Source organism: Schistocerca cancellata, chromosome 9, assembly GCF_023864275.1.
Source record: "Schistocerca cancellata isolate TAMUIC-IGC-003103 chromosome 9, iqSchCanc2.1, whole genome shotgun sequence".
Classification (NCBI taxonomy): domain Eukaryota; kingdom Metazoa; phylum Arthropoda; class Insecta; order Orthoptera; family Acrididae; genus Schistocerca; species Schistocerca cancellata.
In genome coordinates this window covers 199,401,337-199,407,336 of record NC_064634.1, presented here as the reverse complement: position 1 = coordinate 199,407,336, position 6,000 = coordinate 199,401,337, and positions in this window count along the sequence as shown.

Here is a 6,000-nt window from a genome sequence, read left to right as displayed (position 1 = left end):
CTTCTGTACCTAAGGTCCATCACCGTTCCCTTTGGATCCCTATGCAATTCGGTGCTCTCCGATACACACGATCGAACAGCGGAGTGGTACTCAAGCGTCAACTTTAGGTTACAATATCTCCGGATGTAATTAACATTTTACAATGCAACAAACGGCACTGATTACGTATTTGTTTATATGTTCAGATGCGCTAACAAAACTAACGGGGTTCCATTTAAAAAAACGTAGGTTTGTGTTAAAAAACATACTTCCGTGCATTTTTTTATGGTTTGTATTAACCAATTACACTAGCCCCTCTCCTCACGTTCGGTCTGTGGAATCGATTCGTCAGTATTTGATGTGGTTTACGAAATATATTCAGCGGTAATGTTAGGTGACTCACCCTGTATATGCAGGATGCAGAAATGATTTTGTGTGGTACAGGGTATGAATTGTTTAGTACATCGATGTGGTGATATAGCCTGGTTGGAGATCTGTTTCACAGCGAAAAATTCGAGCTTCCGTCGACAGCAGCAGATCAGTGTAATTGAGGAAGTTACTTTATTTCATAATCTATAGACCACTTTTGTAGGGCTTAATTGTCAGCGCAATATGACTGCAGTATGTTTTTTTTCGGTCTGTAAAAAATAGTTTGCCGCTGAAAGTCTCATAATTTGTCCATCTGTACAATGTGGTGGTCAGTGCTCCCACACCGCCAGCAGCAGTTTGGCAGGTAAATTCAGTAAGAACCAAGCAGACTGCTCCATTCACAGGAATTTCGATGACGTCAGAGTCACAAGACTTCCTTTATGTGGGACATAGAAGCCACCACAGATCAAGAAAGGGGCAAGGGATCTACAGAAGGTTCCATGATGTCTGAGAGTCACGTGGCGTCTCCTTTATTCGAATGTTTAGAGACAAGTCCATACTCCTCTGGTTCGGACAGGTGGGTTGCTGTCCATCACCCACCATTGTGGCTTTAGAGCTACTCCCGACCAGCAGTTGCAGGACATCGGAAATTCACCGAAAATTCCAGCCATTTTTCCCGTCTGTAGGTCAGTGCTTCGAATGAAGTCTGTGTTTTTTTCACGATCTATTGTGGGATTTGAAATATTTCATGAGCTTTCAGGTATGGAAGTCTTCTTAGCTTCCCGTCTGTGCTTAGACACCAGTGTAGTTCAGAAGTGATAAAAATAAAAAAAGTAAGAGACGTAACATTCCTGACTCCAGCAGCGAATATAAACTAAGCCCACTCAGCGTTTTCAGAAGTGATGATCATTACGGCAGCCATAGGGCTCAGAAATTTTACCTCTCTGGTAGCGCCTTCAAACAAGCAGATAAAGTTCGAAATGTGGTGAGCGTCCTGTTTAGAGTTACAGATATATTTAATTCGACTTCCAAATACCGTCGTTTTGAAGTGTGAAATCGAATACTGCAGCTGATATTGGTTGCGGGATCTATTTTCCACAAGAGCGTGTGAAGTGTCTCAGGGTCTGTGTTCAAGTGTGGCAGTATACACACCAAAATTGAAGGAAACTACCATGCAGCAATCTTTTTCAAGGTGTATTTAGAGACATATTCAGTTGGATGTAAACTGAGCAACTGAAGCAGCTCGTGCTCAATGACAAGGGAAGGATGCAGTATTTTACACAAAAGCAGTCAGGCTGTCTCACTGATGGTTTCACAGGTGTACTTCAATCTTTTTTTTTTAGAGTCTGTGTTCAAGTCTGTTGGTGGTATTTCTCGAAATAAATTATAATTATTTCGCAAATTGGTTGCATAATCTTGCGTCATCGGCAAAGCTCTCTTTCTCTCACTCTCTTTGTGAAGTGGTACATTTAGTTCCTGTGACATCTTTACGTTATGTATGTGTTAATATTCCGCACATTGATTAAACACTAGATTTCATAACTCCTTAAGCAGTTCGTGTTCAATGACGAGGGGTATTTGTATGCCACTAAGGAGCTACGGGAATTTCCAGCGCAACAGGAAGTGCTTAGTGTGGCAGTCCTGTGGCTACCATGTGCCGGCACTGCGAGCCTTACCCAGTGGGTGCAGGGACTCTGGGGCATGGAGCACGCAGGCTGGAGTGGGTGAACGTCTTACCCCTTGCACTTTGACTTGACTTTTATCGAATAATCTACAGTTGCAACACATGAATTTAGCAGCATGAGTTGCAAAGCGTAACCTAGCCACATCCTGATGCATCTTCGTTATTTAATGAAGCGTATTCATTCACCAAATATCATTGGTTTTGAAGCATTGTACAGGTGGCTATGGACACAGTCCTCAGCTGCAGGATTACATCTAATATACCCATAAACTCCTCCTTCTCCAGCACAGAAATCTCATCCATTGAACACATAGTACACAGTAAACAATTATGTCTGTCCCATTGGGAAACTCAGCATAGTCTGAGAGAATTTTCTACTATTTTTCCCTGTAGCTGTCATCTTGGAAGGGAGGGGATGAGGGCCAACAGCGCTCTCTGGTGGTGTTGTTGTGAACTGGATCACTTAGGCTCCAGACCTGAAGGTGAACATGCTGGATGGAGCCACTGTCTATGACAGGTGAAGTTGTTTAAATGAACAATATACCACAACGCATCTTACGTCCATCCTATCCAACAGTGCAATATATGCTAAGTTCTTTTCCCCACCAATTTCTGTTTGTGGGAGGTGAGGGATGTGAGGGGAGTGGGAGGAGGAGGGAGAAGGGGGAGGGTGAGAGGCTGCAGGGTAGGTAGCCCAATTGTCCTTCTTTTGCGCAAAAATTTGATTCTCCCACCACGAGCACTGCAATATTGTCACATCTATAGCCGCCATCCTGGATCCGTCATCTTGAATAAATATGGCAACAAGGCAGAGTGGGGCGGCAAGAAGAATGTAACAATTCCAATTCCAAAGAAAGAAGTTGCTGACAGGTGCGAAAATTATCAAACTTTCAGTTTAGTAAGTGAAGTTTGCAGTTTACTAACACGAATTCGTTACAGAATATGAAAAAGCTGGTAGAAGCCAACCTCCTGGAAGATCAATTTGGATTCCAAAGAAATGTACGAAGGAACACGTGAGGCAATGAGACTTACTTAGAAGATAGGTTAAGGAAAGGCAAACCTAAGTTTATAGCATTTCTAGACTTCGAAAGAGCTTATGACAGTGTTGACTGGAATACTCTCTTTGAGCTTCTGAAGCTAGCACGGGTAAAATAAATGGGGAGCGGAAGCTTTTTACAGCTTGTACAGAAACCAGACGCTAGCTATAAGAGTCAAGGGGTATGAATGGGAAGCAGTGGTTCAGTAGGAATCGAGACGAGGTTGTAGCCTAGCCCCCATTTATTCAATCTGTACTTTGAACAAGCACTAAAGGAAACAAAAGAAAAATGTGGAGTAGGAATTTGAAGTTCAGGGAGAAGAAATAAAAACTTTGAGGTTTGCTGATGATATGGTAATTCTGTCAGACAGAAAAGAACCTGGAAGAGCAGTTGAAAGGAATGGACAATGTCTTGAAAGGAAGATATAAGATGAACACCAGCAAAGCAAACGAGGGTTAATGAAATGTATTCGAATTAAATCAGGTGATGCTAAGAGAATTAGATTAGGAAATGAGTCACTCAAAGTAGTAGATTAGTTGTGCTATTAGGACAGCAAAATGCTTAGAGAATTAGATTAGGAAATTAGTCACTCAAAGTAGTAGATGAGTTGTGCTATTTGGACAGCAAAATAACTGATGATGGCCGATGTACAGAGGATATACAATGTAGACTGGCCATGACATGAAAAGCGTTTCTGAAGAAGAGAAATTTGTAACATCGAATATAGACTGAAGTGTTAGGTAGTCTTTTGTGAATGTATTTGCCTGGAGTGTAGCCATGTTTGGAAGTGAAGGATGGACGAAAGAGTTTAGTCAAAAAGAGAATAGAAGCTTTCAAAATGGAGTGCTACAAAAGAATGTTGAAGATTAGATGGATAGATCACGTAACTAATGAGGAGGTACTGAACACAATTGGGGAATAGGAAATTTGTGGCACAACTTGACCAAAGGAAGAGATCGGTTGACAGCACACATTCTGAGACGTGAAAGACTCACCACTTTAGTATTGGTGGGAGGTGTGGAGGGTAAAAATCGTAGAGGAAGACAAAGAGATGTATTCAGTAAGCAGATTCAGAAGGATGTGGGTTACAGTAGTTATTCGAAAGTGAAGATGTCCACACAGGATTTAGTGGCAAGGAGAGCTGCATCAAACGAGTTTTAGAACTGAAGACCACAGAAACCGCAACAACAACAACAACAACAACAACAACGTCCAGTGCCCCATGTTATTCACATCTGGTACGAGACTCACACACTTGAACAATATCCTAGGTTGGATCACGCTAATATCTTGTAAAGAAGTCTCTTTAGTAGACTGACTGCATTTTACTTGTATCCTTTCAATGAAACGAAGTCAGCGATCTGCATTACTTACGACTGAACCTACGTGCTGCTTCCATTTCACATCCATATAAAATGTTACACCCAGGTACTTGTATCAATATGTCCCAATCAAATCCTGACTCACTGGTACAAACAGACTATGATAATCAAAGAGAGTGGTTAGCACAGGACTCGCATTCGGGAGGACAACGGTTCCTACCCGGGTCCGGACATCCTGATTTAAGCGTTCCGTGATTTCACTAAATGGAAAATAGAAATGCGGTGTCGCTAGGGCCTTCCGTCGGGTAGACGGTTCGCCTGGGGCAAGTCTTTCGAACTGACGCCACTTCGGCGGCTTGCATGCCGATGGGGATGAAATGATGATGATAAGGACAACACAACACCCAGTCCCTGAGTGGTGAAAATCCCCGACCCAGGCAGGAATCGAACCCGGGCCGTTACGTATGACATTCCGTCGGGATGACCACTCAGCTACCAGGGGCGGACATTTCCCTAAATTACTTCTAGCCGGGATGGCTTCACTGAAAGTGCACGGCCGACTTCCTTCTCCATTCTTCCCTAATCCGATGGGGGCGATGACCTTGCTGTTTGGTTCCCTATCTCAAATCAACCAACCAGCCAACCAAAGAGAGTATTCGCCGTCTAAAGGTCATAGCCGCAAGTCCATTGCTCATAAACCTCTTAATTCTTATTGGTATGAGTCACTAAAGCAAGCATGTGTGGTGTCGCACGACTGGTTGGAATCACTGCGGTGGAAGAAACTGTCACCACGACTAGTTTGGTGAGCAACGGGAAGAATGGTGGTGGCGCAAAGTTCCTGATCACCAGAGCTTGCGCCGGCCAGTGTGGTCGAGCGGTTCTAGGCGCTACAGTCTGGAACCGCGCGACCGCTGCGGTCGCAGGTTCGAATCCTGCCTTGGGCATGGATGTGTGTGATGTCGGTAGGTTAGTTAGGTTTAAGTAGTTCTACGTTCTAAGGGACTGATGACCTCAGAAGTTAAGTCCCATAGTGCTCAGAGCCATTTTTTGAACCAGAGTTTGCGTCACTTAACTTCCAATTCTCGCCGAAGTATCTCGTTGAGTGAGGGCATTGTGACCTGTTGGTGGATCCAGCGCTTCGGTAAGGATGTTAAGCTCGGCAGCCCCTTTAGTATTAGGACGCTACTGGACAGCAAAAGACCATGTGGCAGCACTGGGTTTCGGTCTCTCCCTTACTCGTCATTATACAGCACAATAATCCATTGTAGTCATATACATTTAACAGTCACAGGTCCGACACTACTGTCTCAAACCACGAGGGAAGAGACCATTGTGTGCGGAGGAAGAAAATCCTTTGCGGTTAGTGGGCTTATCCTATCCCTCGGACCCTTCCAGGCAATAAATCGTTAAAATTCCCTCTCTTTTATTCTATCACTTCTGTTGATATGGAAAATTATGCGCCTTAGAAGATGTTTTCTATTATAGACAGTCCCTCGGTCGACCGAGAGGTTGATGGTTGGTCATCAGACTTGAGTCTTAACCATGGGACTGAGAGAGGAAATAGAGAGAATTTAAAGGAGAGTGGTGCATTTCCTTCGGGGATCGCTTA